This window comes from Cupressus sempervirens, chromosome 9 (assembly GCF_028749045.1).
Source record: "Cupressus sempervirens isolate cs-2001-9-10 chromosome 9, ASM2874904v1, whole genome shotgun sequence".
Classification (NCBI taxonomy): Eukaryota; Viridiplantae; Streptophyta; class Pinopsida; order Cupressales; family Cupressaceae; genus Cupressus; species Cupressus sempervirens.
The window spans coordinates 415,061,872-415,080,152 of record NC_143126.1 but is presented as its reverse complement, the minus strand read 5'-3'; positions in this window follow the sequence as shown (position 1 = coordinate 415,080,152).

Below are 18,281 nucleotides of genomic sequence, written 5' to 3'. Positions count from 1 at the left end.
TGACATGATAGGTCATCTCATCAAATTGAAGGAGATTCATGATAGAATACAAGGGGTGATGATTCACCTCATTAGTGTATTAGTTTTTTTTTTTTGTAATATCATTGATCCTTATTTGTGAGGTCAAGGAAATTAAGGTGCCATATAAGCCTAAGTTACCTTAGTCCTAAGGATCTTTCTTTTTGGTGTTTTTAGCTAATAAATTGATTCTAAGAATTTTGTGTGAGTCATTACATCTTATTTAGGTATTAAGTGTTACAAATGACCAAGTGGTTAATTTCTAGGAAATATTAATGGAAAAATCCATTTTGCAAGAAAAGTTGCAGACAACTTTTTGTCAATTTGACATTTTTTTGCAAAACATTACAAAACGTCTTGTAACTACTCAAACCAACTAGATATTAGTTGGGAATGATTTATTTGGATAATAATAAACTATATGAAGTTAGAGGTGTAAGGAGGTGTACATTCAACAATTTTTTCATACCAAATATATGAATTTATGAGCATTTAACCATTGTACAAAACTATGTAGATTGGGAGACCAAATCTAATTGCATGAATTGAAAATGTTCTAAGTCTAGATTACATTGCATTTGATTTGATTTAGAAGAAAGTTAGAGAATTTAATTTTCAAGTAAGTTTACAAACACTTAAATTGAGGGTTTCAAGAAAGATGTGGCCCTAACCTGCAATTCTATGGTTTTTTTTCATGGCCTTTTGGGATTTGCAAGGTTAGGGTATGCAATTTCAGATTTCAAAGTTGTAAGATTTTCTCAAGTGATCCAAGGGGTAAATGAACATGCCCTAGACTAATATTGCTATCTTTTAGTCATAAAAATGCAAGTGGTCATTTATTGGTGGAAAAGATTAGGTAAGAACTTTTGCAACAAAAAACCAATCCTAAGTACCCATCCTTGCTCATTTCCAAGTAGTCTAGGCTTGATTTGACCAATTTGGCCTATAAAGCTTGCATAGGTTCAAGGGTTCTGGAGTAGGTTGGAGTGTTGGTGCTTTGAGGATTTGTGTAACTTTCAAAAGGGTATCTGAAACCCTAGTTTGTTTACCAAGTCTAGTGGAGAAAAATCAAGTTTCTTTCCTAAAACCTTTAAAAAGGGCTACAAGGGGAATTAGGCCTATTGAGAGAAAATTTGTAGAGTAGAAGTTGGGAAAGTTAAATAATTGTAGAAGCTAAATCCTTGAGTGTTCCTTGAAAGGTTATAGGTGTAGTTTGACCCAAGGAATAGGTTGGAGTCCATTTCTTAGTTTTAGTGCATTTTACCATTGTTGATCCCTAGAGTTACTAATAAAGAAAGATATCTTGAAAAATTGAAGAGTTTTGTGGAAGGTTGGCATTGTGCTAAAACTTGTTGGGAGGAATCTTTAAGGGCTCTAGAAGGTTGAGAAAGATAAAGTTACCTTAAGTGTTGTACTTGTGGCTCTACCAACATTTTGGTATGAGCACTCTGTATCAGAATGGGAGAAGGTGGGATAGGGATCTAGAGGGATGGAGAAATGGAGGGATAGAGAGAGAGTAGGAAATGGGAGAGGGAGAGAGTGTGAGAGAGAGTGGGAGTAGGGATGAGAGAGGGTGTGATAGGGGGAGAAAGAGAGATGTGTGTGAAAAAAATATATAGTAAAAGAGAGGAGTGGAAGAACAAATTAGCTAGAGAGAGAGATAGAGAAAGTAGGGGATGAGAGAGGGTGGGATAGAGAGAAATGAAGGGAGAAATGGAGAGAGAAATGGAGAGAGAGATACTGGGGGATGAGAGAGAGGGGGAGAGAGAGAGTATAGGATGGGGGAGGGAGGGAGGGAGAGAGGGAGGGAGAGAGAGAGAGGGGGGGGGGATAGGAGAGGGTGAGATAAAGAGGGAGGGAGAGAGAGTAGGAAATGGGAGAGGGCTGGATAGGGGGAGAGAGAGTAAGAGATGGAAGAGTAGAGGGAGAGGGAGAGAGGGAGAGGGAGAGAGGGAGAGGGAGAGAGTGGAAAAGAGATATGGAGAGAGAAATGGAGAGAGAGTAAAGGATGGGAGAGGGTGGGATAGGGGGAGATAAAGAGAGAGTAGGGGATGAGAGAGTAGAGGTGAGAGAGAGAGAGGGAGAGAGGGAGAGAGGGAGGGAGAGACTAGGGGATGGGAGAGGGTGAGATAGGGGATAGATAGAGTATGGGATAGGAGAGGGTGATATAGGGGAGATAAAGAGATAGTAGGGGATGGGAGAGTAGAGGTAGGAGAGTGTGTGTGTGTGTGTGTATGTAGGGGATGAGAGAGGGTAGCATAAGGGGAGAGAGATTATGGGATGGGAGAGTAAGGGGTGGTGGAGGGGGAGAGAGAGGGAGAGAGAGACTAGGGGATGGGAGATGGTAGGATAAAGGGAGGGAGAGAGAGAGAGAGAGAGAGAGAGAGAGAGAGAGAGAGAGAGAGAGAGGGTGGGATAGAGGGAGAGAGAGAGCATGGGATGGGAGAGTAAGGGTTTGGGGAGGGGGGGAGGGAGGGAGGGGGGAGGGAGGGAGGAGGAGGAGAGAGAGAGAGAGAGAGAGAGAGAGAGAGGGGGGGGGAGGGAGGGAGGGAGGGGATGGGAGAGGGAGGGATAGGGAGAGAGAGAGGGAGAGGCAGTGAGATGAAGAGAGAGAGGGAGAGAGTAGGTGATGGGAGAGGGTGGGATAGGGGAGAGATTGAGAGAGAGTAGAGGATGGGAGAGGGTGGGATAGGGAGAGGAAGATTTTCACATAGTGCATACATGCTTTATAGTGCGTACGTGCTATAGTGCATAGACACTATATAAAAACACCAAAAAATTATTACAAGGAAAGTTTGGGTCCCTACTAACCCATATTCTCTTTTTTTTGTTGTTGTTTGCTTTTTTGTTCCAATAGAAAACATGATTTTCATCATATTAGAAGCTACCAAACACCAAATTCAATCATTAGATACACTATTTGAAGGGTTTTTGAACATTCTTTCTATAGAAAATATTAGTGTAGTCCTTTTTAAATGTTCTCTATTACTATAGAGACAAATTCTATTCTAATTTGACAAGTTGTTTAATATACAATGAATTCATTGAAATTTGTAGGTTGAATGAATTGTTATTTGGAAATGGTTAGAGATTTGATAAGTTGTTTAATATATACTATGTATTCATTTCAATAATTATAATTTGTATTTGTATTTAAATGATTTTTTATTTATAGATTGTAAGTAATTTAGATGTTTGAATTACTTGACATATAAAAATAATCATCATGCCAAGGAAGAAACCAAAAACTCAAATAACAGAAGAGAGGGAGAGAGATTTTGCAATTAAAATAGATAAAATTAAACTACTATGTGAACAAGTAAAATTGTAATGTAATAATGAAGAATTGTCTTTGGAAGAGGAACATGAACCACCAATACAAAGAAACAAAGAGGAAGAATTGGAAAGATGAAGAGAATGAATGAGACTCTTATGCTCAAGAAGAAAATTGAATTGTAAAGCTACACCATCTTTTAATGTTAGAGTCATATCATCATCTCATGTTGAAGAGATGCTAATTTCTACATCCAACAATGTACACACTACATCATGTCATGTTGAAGGCACAAAATCAACATATCAAGCAAGTGATATTCCATCTCTTTCATCTTATTTCTAGGGCACATCATCTCCAGTTCAAGGTATACAATACACTCAACTTTATGTTGATGTTCAAAATGTTGAGGGAATGGAAGATATTATAACACTTTCTACAATTCATCTTAGAAGACCAAAATATTTGATTAATATTGATACTAACATTTTGAAATCAATGCCTGACAAGATTAGCAAGTGTACTTATCAAAGAAAAGTTAATCATATGTGGAGATTATTCTATGAAAAATTAAATATGACAAGTCAATTCCAATTGTTTGTTAAAATGATGGGGAATTTGAAATTTAGGCCCATCATGAATATTCTTGGGCTAAGAATGATGAATGATTCAAATAAAAAAAGCATTGTAAAGAGTCCAATGAGTGCATATGACAAATTGGTTTCTAAGTCACACACCAAAGATAGTAATATCACAAGATGCATACTTAAAAAAATAATAGTATTGAAAATGGGTAGAGGTACTCTAAGTAGAGTCATAATAAGGCATGAGAGAGTGGAAGACCCAACAAAAAATGAGTTATGGATATCTATCAGTAGACTACCAAAAAAGGATAAAGAAATTAGTGAAGCTTTGAAATCATTGATTGAAGATTTTTGGGCAAATACCATGCATGTTTCCACTAATCAAATTAATATTAAAAGGATTGGTAGCCAAAATCACAATCCACATGCGAGACATTTTTTGGACTCAACTTAGACACAATTTTTTTGCAAATTTTTTTTGTATGTATCCTCAAATTTGAATAAGTCCAAGATTTTTTGAGATAGGTAAACCTTTTTATGTGAAGATAAATAAAGCATGCACAACTTATTGTTGTAGGATATATATTGAATTTTCTAACCATTTTTATGTTTTAAGGCATATATGTGCATTTTTGCATTCTAAGTTTGTTTTGTAGGATTGTGACATGAATGAGCCACCTAGATATTCAAGGGAATTCATATCCAATATTTTATGTAAAATAAGGAATGATATATTTTTTTACAAGATGTCATGCTTGGATGGTACATGCTTATTTTGTGGTTCTTTGTAGCTTTTACCAACTCATGAACATATGGATAGTACCATGCAATTGAAAAAGAAATAGTAGATTATGGAAAATATAAGATAGTGACATATGCTCTAAAAGATGGGAAACATGGTAAAATATGTGATTTAGTCATTGAAAAGATTCCAATGTATGACTTTATGAAGATTTTTTGTGAAAATATTATTTACGACTATGCAAGGAATACACATAGAGCTCGATGGTTGGATTTGAAATTCAAGTTATGCAAGGATACATTTCCAATGGATACCATTTTTTTGGTTGTAAACTTTGCAGAGAACTACACACTACAACCACAAAATGAGGTGCAAGAAAAATATTATACTTCTCATTAGGTTTCCATATTTTTTTACATAACATTATGCATGTGCCTACAAGTATAGAGGATGATAGGAAGATATTGAGGGAGTGCCATTTTTACATTAGTGATGATTGATCACATTCTACGAAGTTTGTACATGGTTATTTTCACCTATTTTATGGAGATTTGGCTAACAAGGGCATACCATATTGCCAACACATTATTTGGCAAGACAATTGTGCATCTCAATTCAAGTATGTACAAATGTTCTATTGGTTGAGCAAGATGGACAGGTTGTCTAGAATTTAATATATGTGGAATTTCATAGGGGCTGGTCATGGAAATAGAGAGCATGATGGTGTAGGCACATACATCAAAATAGCCTTACTTCATGAAGAATTAAAGTACAAAGATGGAGAAACATTGACAGATGAAAAATGCATTGTCTAGTCGTGTAACACTACAATGGGTCTAGGTAAGGCAGGAAAGTCTATGGTCCATAGATTTTTTTGGTTGATAGATAATACTAATTGTAATGCCCCACCAAGGGATCCAAAGAATTAACCTAGAATTTCACTAAGTTTGGTAAATTTTTTTTTTTTTTTTAATAACATGAAAGTAAATACCACATATAACTTGTACATAATAATGGAAGCAATAGCAATGTCCATCTAAAAGTAAACATAACATACATAACCAATTTCATTCTTTAAGAATCCCTTAACATTGAGTTACATCTAAACTAACTAACATACATGAATCCATCTAGTACAACATCCACATGAATAATAATGATAAGTCCAATGTTCATACATTACATTTTAAAATTCTCAATCATCCATTGTACATGTCACAGGGTATGAAGGCTTAAAAGAATATACATATGTGAGATAAGGTACATCATCCTATTCCAATCCATGATACATCAAAGTAGAGATAATCACATGATACATCATCATAGAAGACATATACATCCATCATAAAGATCAAACAAAATAAACTAAGTGCACGGTTCCTCCCAACCATTAATAGCATCATTAGACCATCATGGGCCCTAGCCATCCCTCCATGCGTAACATCCCAAATCACCGAAGAGATCATCGATATTAACATAGTAGGAATGTCACTCCTAACATATCATATGTAAAAAGTAATCTAACATGCAAATATAAGCATAAGATAACATCATCTAACATATGCTAATCATCAATGAAAGGATACATATCCACCATCACGAAAGACGCATCAGCCACAATGTCTCAATGAATTTCAAATGATAAGAGTGGAAAATACACTACCACCCGACTGCATGGTACCTAAGTGGTCCACTCCCACTGTGCTGAGGAGATAATTTCAAGTCCCAAACAGGCTATCCATAACACATAGCACAAATCTCTATAGTCCAGGAATCCTAAAAGTATACTAACTCAAAGGTTCCAATCACAAACTGACATCTAATCCCAGAGGCACACAATGACATGTAGGAACCTACTATGCAAGTGGAAAAGTGTCATCACAATTATCACGTACAAGTTACCTTGGCAGTTAGCTAAACTCCATGGGTCCATATTGATCTCATGCGGCCACTAGTATCCTCTCATACTGACGAGGCATACTACGAAATGCACGGTCGCAACCATGCGTTCTCACTACTCCCATCCTAGCCTGTACAAGCACTCAAGGCATGGGTGAGAATCAAAACAATTATCTTTTTAGGTTCATTTAATCCCCATTTAGTGTGTAAATGTTATCACTTATCAACCAAACTTACAATGAGTTACCCTGGCAACCACTTAGGGCCCCGACCCCCATTGCAAGCCACTTTTCGACACTACAAGTAGATTACCTACCCTAAGCTCATGGAATCATAAATTACCACAGTCCTGTACAAGCAACTGTACAGAAAATCCAAAAGATAATCCATAAAAAGAATCATCAAATATCCATGATAAAAGCATCAAAAATCCATAATAAGAATAATCAAATCACCAAGATAAGAATCATCAAATCTCCATGAGCATCCGAAAAGCATCCATAGAAAATCATGACCACAACAGTTCTCTATTGGCAACTGAAGGCATCACTGATAATCATAAGTATCCATTGGTTCTCAATAACCAAAATATATCTCAAAATAAATCACAATATCTATTGGTTCTCAATAAGCAACCAAGAATATCTCAAAATCATACTGATCGAAGACTCCAAAATGGTTGAGTCAAACATGTCACAACATGACATCATCAAGAAATAAATCAATACTTTAGTCCCATCATGGCAACTAGAAAGTAAACTAGGGATAACTGATCGATGACTCAAAATGATTAGCTCAAATGTCCCAGATAGATACATCTCAACTTCACACATGAAGACTGATGAACAATAACAATCAGTAAATACAAAAATTTCATAGAGCATATGATCACATTACCATGGTTGAGCTTATAAAGATCGAGACCAAATAAAATCAATATGCCATCACATCTCATAACCCTTGAGCCTCTAGTAACAACCTAGGACTAGTCAACACTAGTTAACCCAAAACCCAAAACAAGAAGCATATAGAATACACGATGCAAACACATGTTTTGGTTTTGTTAAAATCTCATAGTTGAATGATGTGTGGAGTTTTAGTTTTCCATTTGCAAGTATACCTCAAGTGTCTAAGTTTCATCATTTGACCTACAAGTCAACCCATTTGTTCTCCGATAACATTATTCTTCTATTATTAAGAATTACATTCTAAGAATAACTTAAGGATAAGTGTTCACTAAACTGATCATCATTGACCTTTAATTAAATTGATCTCTTTATATTTAACCATGATCCATATTCTAATTGATTAACCTTTCAACTTTTCTAGGATCATTATTCGTTTAGGTTATAAGAAAGCCAGTTACTAGTCTTCAAATAAGAAAATTATAACTTTATTAAAATGATCAATTAACATAGGTACACCATCCATGACCTATTACATTCTAATAGTTTTCAATTAGAAACTTAATTAAGTATTACTAAAGTTTGAGTCTTTTAATTTAATCGTCACCATCGTTGACAACCATATAATATCTAAAGTCATAATTCAAGTCATAAGAATAATACCTATCAACTTGATATCAATATTTCTACAATCTCATTAAAAGAATTTTACATAATTATTAATTAAATCTTTATTACATAACTTAATTATTAATTAAATCTAATTAACTCTCATTAATTGATTTAATTAATAATTGCATAACCATAGCAACGTTTCAATTAATATCAGTTGACTAACTAACTAACTAGAATTCTATAAGTTAAAAGTCAACCATACACAAATGTTCATGTTCATAGTTTAATAATAACAACTTGCTAATATTTAATGACAAGCTATATTGAAAATCTTATTAATAGATCGCATTCATCATTCTTTATGAATACTAATGTTTCCTTAATTAATTTGTATTAATGATAGTCATTTCAAGATAAACCTCAATCGCATAATATAATTATATTGACAACTCAATGAATGTGAATTGATTAAAAATCAATCATACTTCAAATCTAAAACTAATATCTTTTTACAAAACTTTAATCATTAAATAATCTCCACTAGATTATCTCTAATCAAATTTGTAGATAAGTATTTAAACCATTATTTATTAATAGTTTGTTAGACCCAACAAACATTAATAAATAATAAACTCATCAAACTATAAATAATCGATCTAGAGAATCCCTCCATAAACTTCATTAGTTAATATTTAACTAACTCTTAACACCATTAAGATATATCAATAATTTATTTAATAATACATAACGTATTATAATAACATAATAACTCAAATCATAGTAATGTTTTGAAATCAACCGTTCTAAACTTAACTAAGGGTAAATGTTTGAATCATTATAATTTAATGTTCTCTTAAGAGATGATTCCGATTTAATCGTAGTATAATGAATTTTCTTTCCTCTATCTCGACCAATTAGTCTCGTTAAAACTATATTAAAATCTCTTTTCTTTTAATTTTCTCTCATTTAAAAATCTATTTACTTAGATTGACAAATAATTAATTACACTTCTTCTACTATTAACTAATCTTAATTAAATTTGATTTAATTAGATTAGATAATAAACCATATAAAACTAATGCATATTAATAAGATTATAATAAGGGAAGATTGCAATAATATCTTTAATTCATTCTATTCTTTGATATATTATTTTTGTGAAGTTTAAGCATTAAGGAACTCTTGGTTATGGGAAATGGAGAAATATCTGTCTTTGAATAAAACAGTCTCAGTACGACGGCCATATCTCCCAAATGAACTGTTGGACTGGGCTGAAATTTAAATATGTTAGAGAGGACCGAGTTGCACCAATTTTGAGTGGAGCGATTAAATAAATTTGATCATGATAAAAAGTTAAGAATGACTAAGTTCGGGTCTATCCAAGGGGCAGCGACAGGACAATTTGTGATGAAGTAAGAATTTCCTCTTAAAATGTAATTGTTCTCTAAATTTATCCAATAATTTCACTAATGGATTTGGCCATAAATATTGAATCTATTTTCAAATCTATTTCAATTTGATTCTAATTCGAACCCAAACCCGTTTAGATCTAATTTCTTCCTTAATTGGATCTAAGATTTTTCTATTGTTTTCTTTGCAACCATACATATCTAGATTCTAATTTAATTGTAGATTCAATCACAAAGAGTATTCAGACACATAAAAAACATGATGAAGACAGGAAGAGAAATAGTGCAAAGAGAATATGTGATTATCACAAGTGCACCTGGACACTGATGCTAATCCATCATGCTTCAGAAGTCCATAGAAAATTCCTTCCTTCTCCACCATTCGCAATTCCTTCAAGATCCAAGACAACCGAAAACCTCCAAATGACTAGAAGTGCTAGAAGAAGCATAGAAGCATGTAGAAAATATATGAGCATATGAACTTCTCCAATGCATGTAAGCTTTGAAGCTTCCATTTTAAGCTTGTAGCTTGTAGCTTCCATTCAGCTTCCATTAAGCTTCTATGAATACCTGAATATAAAGAGCTCTCAAGAAACCTTTGGAATGCTTCTTGAAACAGCTGGAAGGTGTCACCAACTAAGCATGGGTCTTTTCCAACCTTTTTGATGAGTCATAGAGTTGTAGACACCTTGCGCTTAATTGATGCACTAACCCCCGTGTTGTTGACACATGTTAATTCCCATGCAAGCTTATAACTCCAATTTACTTTTTAAATAATTTCTATTTAAATTTTATAACTTTCATTTTAATTTTTATAACTTTTATTATTATTATTTTATTTATTACTTTATTATTATTTTATTTTATAATTATTATTAATTTTAATTTCTAGTTTTCTTTTATTTAATTCCTTTTCCCCAATAATTCACATTTAATTAATTACAATCAAAATATCAAAGATCATGATATTTTATTAAGTTTCTCAAATAAATAATTTATTAATTAAATCTATTTATTAAGACTTAATTAATGAAAAATTCACCATAGACCTCCAAGATAAAATATGAAAACCCATAATAGAAAAAATCATACAAAATAAATCTAAAGGGTTAAAAATCACGAAATATGTCATCTGACACATTCGGTGGGTATTCAACTTTGATATTTGTCCTAACTCACTAGGACAAATGGTTTTTTTTAGGTTTGGAATTTGGACTTGAGAATTTATCTCCCCTCTCTTATCATTGAGATAATGTGATAGGGTACGCTCATTCTGGCAATTCAGAAAAGTCGATACCTGGTACCTGCAACCTACATAAAAATCATGCATGTACAAGCACAATATATACTAAACTAAACAGGCAATGGCAAGAAGTGGTGCATCATGTAGATCCCAACTAGCAGGTGACTATGACTCCCTTCCTTAACCACATCAGACACACCATACAAAAGAAAACACACAAAGCAAACATGCACACCATATACATGCAAGTATGGGGTAAGTATCCATAAGAAAATACATATGATAATAAATCATCTTACTAATCATCATTAATAACTGCAAACACTGAAAATAATCTTCATACGTACATGAAATGTAGAGTCTAAGTAATCTCATCACATATCAACTGAATCCATAGCACAATATCTGATAATCTCATAATAATGTTACTAACCATCAACATGAAACTAGCTCTAAAAGAGTTCAACAATGATAACAAAATGCGAACCAGGGGTAGGCACTACACTAATATTGCACCATATGAGGATTGTTACACTAATAGGATCAAGTGAGTTGCAATATTTTAGAAGCTTTGATGTAGGTTTATGGAGTATCCACACATGGAAAAATGGCATGCTTTTGTCCATTGTGTGTGGAGAAAAATTGGGGTGAGTGTGAGTCAACTGAATACATGGACAAATATGATATATGGGTTTTGGACCCAATTGACACCTATCATCCTCGACAAGCACTAGAAATGGATTAATCCATTGACTTTATTCACTTGTGTGATCTAGTGCAACATGGTAATAAATATATCTTTGTAAATTTAGTATGTAACTTTATAACTTTTATCCTAGTATTTTTTGAATTAAAGGCCACATTATGTACATTTATCACTGTAGGCCATGTTTTTGTTGTTATTACACATGAAGACAATGAAGATGAGATAGATTATTATTTTTGTTATTATGTCCAGGCCAAAAAAAATTAGATCACTCAGTTTTAGATGATGAAGGTTTAGAGTACCATATAGGTGCAGTGGTTGTCACCAATACATGGCATTGATGATATTCTATGAAGAACCCTAACTTGTGGTTATTTGAGGATTGGAAAGCAAAGAGGAAGATTCTTCATTCTCAAACCTTATTGTTGCATCAAACTTCCACTTGATAAAATATGGTAGAAAACCACAAAATAAGACTCTTTGGAAGGTTTGTGAGTTAGACCATGAGGCAATACTTCATACATTAAAATTTAGAACAAATATAGTTGGTTCATTAGATTGAATATAATTACAAAAACATGGACCTCTCTCACTTTTTGTGATGTAGTGTACAACTAGGTAGCTTCAAATGGACTATTCTACTCTTTCACCCAACCAACACACTTCAAAATCTCCAACCTTCTCACAAGATTTTTGATGTAGTGGACAAGTATGATGGGGGCCAACCAAGTTCACGGTGTAAAAATGTGCAAGGGAAAGGTAATGTTCCCCAAACCCACAAAATAACAACTATCCTTTCTACAACTCCAACACCATCCCAAAGGATATGGTGGATGTATTTCACCTATCTAAGATGGATTGAAGAGAATTCAAGTGGTTTTAGATCCTCAATCCAATCCTAGCACTCAAATTTCTCAAAATTACCTAGTAGGCCTAATTGCCCCCAACTAGGTCTCCAGTGAGAAAGATGTTAAGTTTTCTTCCAAACTCTCTAAAGGACTTCTCAAATAAAATAGGTTTTTATATATTCATTTCAACCTTCTTTAACATATCTTAGCCTAGTATAGGTTATTTCAGACCAACAAACATATCCTCCAACTAGGCACCCTTTTAAAGATAAAATAGGGTGATTTTCCAAAGAAGCTACCTGCTTCCCTTGCTTCCAATGTTCCAAACTCTCAAAACTCTCCTCAAATGGACCTAATCAAAGGAATATAATGCTCAAACCTCTACAAGTAAGAAACCCCCAAACTATCTCTTACAAACCCTCAAACCTAGGGTTTTCTCAATGTATGACTTTCCAAGCCAACTTCAATCAATTGGAGGTTTATTCACCATCTCTAGGGAATATGTAGACATAATATACCATAAAATACCCTTCCAATGGATAGATCTTCTATTGATTCTCTTTAGGCATGCATTTCATGCACCTACAACCACCTAAACTCCATTAGAGGCCTCCACCCATGAAAATTCCTCTCTAGAAATTGTTATAAGGATTATTTACATAGTAATATAGGTTCATTCCATGGGAATAATATTCCTACATCCATGGAATGACCAACTGCTCCCTAAGTTCCCAAATCTTGCAAAAATTGATGAAAAGTTACTTGCAATCAACACTTTTGGCAAAATGGATTCCTACTTGTGTACATGCACTAGAAATGGATTAGATATCATGCTAAAAGATTTAAAAAACCTTTACATCACTAAGAAACCAATTGAATCAAGAGAATACACAAAAAAATCTCAAAAATGGAGTTTTGTCGCATTCTTCACCAAAAGGTCGTAGAATTGCTAATGGAATCCATACAATGCTCTACTTGCTAATCCTATGCCTTTACTAGGCTATATAGGATGAATTAAAAATTCACCAACTATATTTCATCAAGTGGAATCCATTAACAAGGCTAAAACATTCAAATACTTGTTTTCCCTCCTAATTTAGGATATGATTGTTATGATCCAAAATCTGAATTTACAACCTTATTTACTTGTTTTATTTCTTACTTTACTTCTTCCTACTACTTCAGAATTGTTTTACACTTAGAAGGATGAAATGAAAAAAAAAAGGTAAGTCAAATCTCCTTCTCAGAAAATCATTAGATCAAACCTACCAATCCATACAATATGACCAACATATAGAAAATAGTGAAAAAGGCTTCAAAAACTCAAAATCCTTTATTACAATTTCTCCAAATCTATATAATATGCCCCTTTAGACCTCAAAAATTAGGTATTTATCCATCCTAGGCATATTACAATAGTTACAACTATTATTTGAATAGTTATAACTCCTTTCCAACCAAGTTGTACATTTGAGCAACTTTTACAACTTTTCAATTTTGCAATTTTGCACACAAATTGCAACTTCTGCAAAGTTCACTAGATTTCACTTCTAGGACTTGGAAAAGGTTCCAAATTATTCAAAAACAACTAAAAAAACCTAATCCTAAGCTTTCTTGACCAAAAACTCAAAAAGACCCAATTTTTGGCTAATTAGCAACTTTTGCTTATATCTTACACAAAGTGGCCTAGGCATACATATCTTGCTCATATCTCTCTCACCATTCATCATGGGATTAAAATATCTACTTTGTTAGCTCTAAGTGGTGATTAAACCCTAGTCTCAAGCTCATCCCATATTGGCTACTTGAACATTTTTGGGCATGCCAAATAGAATTTGACCCTAAGACTCACTAAATGCCATAGGGCAACAATCTTTGATGGGGCATATCTTAGAGCTTGTGTCATGTGGATGCAATTTTAAGTTCTAGAAGATTGTGTTATTGAAACCTACATTAATTTATCTCTCTTTTTGGATATTAGATTCCATTTTGATTTTGTGGCCCCATCTTCGGTGATGCTAAAGCTTGTAGTGTTGGCTAGTATAAAGTCACCAACTGGTGAATATCTCTCACCATTCATCATGACATCAAACTATCTACTATGTTATCTTTGAGTGTCTAGGTAGACCCTATTACAAAGTTTGTTCTATCCAATTGACCACTCAAACATTCTTGCTGAACAAAATTGGCCCTAAGAGTCACTAACTACCATTGGACAAAAAGCTTTGATAGGGCATATCTTAGATCTTGTACAAGGTATGGATGCAATTTTGGGTGCAACAAAATTGTGTTCTCAACACCTATAATAACCTCTCTCTCTTTTTTTGGAGATTGGATTCCATTTTTATTTTGCGGCCCCATCTCATGTGATGCTGAAACTTGTAATGTTGACCAGTACAAAGTCCCCAACTGGTGAATCTCTCTAACGATTTGTCATGGGACAAAAATTTCTTCTTTATTAGCTCCAAGTGACTAGGTAAACCCTAGTCCCAAGCTTGTCCCATCCCATTGATCGCTCAAATGTTCTTGGGTATAGCAAATGAAATTGACCCTGCAAGTCACTAAATACCATAGGGAAATGATCTTTTATGGGGCATATCTAGGAGCTCATGCAAGGTATGGATGCAATTATGGGTGCTAAAATATCATATTGTTGAAAACTAAAATAGCCTCTCTCTCTTTTTGGAGATTGGATTCCATTTTGATTCTGTGGCCTCATCTCGGGTGATGCTAAAACTTGTAGTTTTGGCCAGTACAAAGTCACCAATTCGTGAATCTCTCTCACTATTCATCACAAGATCAAATTGTCTTCATCCTTAGCTCTGAGTGGCTAGGTAAACCCTAGTCCTAAGCTCATCCTATCCTATTGACTTCTTGAAAGTTCTTGGGCATGCCAAATGGAATTGACCCTAAGAGTCACTAGATTCCATAGGGAAGCAATCTTTGATGGTGCAAATCTTAGAGATCATATGAGGTATGAATGAAATTTTGGGTGCTACAAGATCATGTTGTTGACACCTACAATAAAAACCTCTCTCTTTTTGGAGATTCAATTTTATTTTGATTTTGTCTCCCCATCTTGGGTGATGCTGAAACTTGTAGTGTTAGCTAGTACAAAGTCATGAACTAGTGAATCTCTCTAACCATTTGTCATGGGATCAAACTATCTTCTCTGTTAGATCAAAGTGGTCAAACAAACCCTAGTTCTAAGCTTGTCCCATCTTTTTGACTGCTCAAATGTTCTCAAGTATGCCAAACAAACTTTGACCCTAATAGTCACTAAATGCTACAGGGAAACGATCTTTGATGGGGCATATCTTAGAGCTCATGTGAGGTATGGATGCAATTCTAGGTGCTACAAGATCATGTTTTTGACCTCTTCTACATTGCCAAGGACTTTAGAAAGCCTATCAATGTCTTGGCCTAGCATATGCTCCCCCCTTGCTGTCTTACTAAGTTAATCAAAATCATTTGAAATCTCCTACATTTGTTGTTTAAGGGTCCCAAAATCCTTCAAAATTGACCTTCGGTTACCCATGATTCCCTTTAGGAACCCTTTCTCATCCTCTTCCCTATTATGTTCAAAATAGTACTCTTGCTCCCCTGGTTTGTTTTTTTCCCAATTCCACCTCCTTAGGAACATTTTCATTGCCCTCATTTTGAGTAGATGTCAATTTTATTTTTCTTTCTATCCTTTTGATTAAATGTTCATCATCAAAGGGATTAGAGACCCTATGTAGATTCTTTCCCTTGTGACCCAAAACCTTACTTGTGGTTCCTCTCTTCTGAAAGTCCTTCCTTTGCACCTCCTTCTAATCACTTTCTTGATCCAACTCACTCCCCTTTTCCTTCCTTTTCTTCTTCGAGGTTCTTCCTAGATCCCCTTTCATGTTCTTGTTTACATCCACCTCTTCAACCTCATCCTCATTAACCTTGTCAAATTCCTACTCATAATCACTATCATCCATCTGATAATCAAGAAATTTCTTACTCTACCTAGGCCTATCCACCATTTTCTTCTTTAGAAGGTTCATAATGAGAACCATTAAATGCATGATCTCCATTAGGGTCATTTTGAAAGGCAAGAATAGAATTACCCAGAGATTGTCTAAGGTAAAAAGAAAAATTTATCCTAACCCCATGCCTAAAATGATTGACTAACATGAAATGCTGACCATAAATCTTAGTGAAGTGTACACCCAAAGTAAGATACTTAATGATCAAAAACACAAAAAATCTCCAAGGGCGCAAAATGGAAGTTGGGTTAAAGTAGAAATTACATATTTTAACTAGTCTGTTGCATTCTTTTGCTAAATCTACAAAATCATCAGTTACCCTATCAAAGAGCTTCCTATCCCAATAGAAATTAATGTCCTCCATCTCTAGCCCTATAGCTTCAACTATGATGTCATCAGAGAACTCCATCATATAATTTCCCACTAGAATAATCCCATCTTTCCAAATCTTTATGAACTGTCGGGTAATGGCAGGGTTCTTTCATTTTAACTTTTCCATAAAAATTGTAAAGTACCCTTGCTCTAGAATTTCTTAGATTTCATTCTTCTTCCTCCACTCTTTACAACTAGCTAGTTCAGTTATTTTCCACTTTCCTCTCATCTTCTTATCTCCAAGATTATTTTCCTTTCTTCTTAGAAAAACCCTCTGCAACTAAAAATCATAGTCAATATCGTAGCTAAGGGAAAAATTGGTAAATCTGACCTACAATCCATGTGGTATTGAGTGGTAATACATTGCCCTTCTCATAATATCTTGCTACTTCCCAATTCTATACAGTTAATAATGAAATCTTCTTAGCATATTCATCATTAATGAAGCACTTTTGCTTACTTAAAACTGTTTCATGTTCGATCAGTAAGTACCCCTCAATAGGTATGATGTCATCATGGTTCCATATTAACTTTTCATCATTCTTACATGCCACATTAGCTACCTAGTCAGTAACTTGATTCATTTCTCTATAATTATGAGTTACAACACAAATTCAACAAAATTGATAAGATCTATATTTTGACTAAAAATATTATTAATAGTCTAGAGGGAAATGGTAACTTTATTAAGGAAATTAATTATGTTAAGGGAGTCCCCCTCAAACCATATCTTATTCAAATTTAAACTCCTTTCATAGTTAAGACCATAGAGGGTTTCACTAGAATCTACCACATGGTTAGTTCGAATTCCAATAGGAATGGCCATTCTATCCATTCTATCCCCATTCACATTCCCAATAATGATACTACAACCAAAAATTCCTTAGTTTCCCTTTGAGGCCCATCAAAATTTATCTTATACTAGTCCATCGGGGGACAATCCCATCTAGCTATATCCCTAAGGTTAGGACCAATTTGCATCAAAATTTTACCATTTAAATTCCAATTTTGAATCACCGATTCTTCCCAATCATTCTAAGGTTGTTGACCTTTTCCACTAGATTTGATATTCTCAGTCACCATATTCTTTATTTTACATAATACTTAATCTGGATTAGATTCAACACCCCTAAACACCCTATCATTACATTCTTTCCAAATTCCCTAGCAAAGGAACAAGAGAATAAAATCCCATAATCTCAAAACTAAGGCATTATTAGAAGGTGGCTTCCAACCATTGAAAAAATCTTGAATTCTAGAAGGAAAAACCCAAGCAATATTCAACAAACCACAGATGCTTTCCCATACTGTATTAGTATAAGAAAAGTGCATAGTAATATGGTTAACTGGTTCAACATCATTCTTACAAAGGTAACATCTATTAACTATTTTGAACCCTCTCTTCAATAAATTATTCATTGACAAAATTTTATACTAAAAAAGAATCCAAAAAAATATGTTAACTTTGGTGGGTCATACCTTTAAACCATGCTTTAGCCCAAAAAGACTCATGATGCTCTTCAAAAGCATTAGCATACACCAAGGAAACAAAAAGAACCCATTAGGATTATATTTCCAAATCAGCACATCCTCTTCATGGCTTAAAAAGATAGCATTCAGGATCTTATTGAGATGAATTAGGTTTTTATC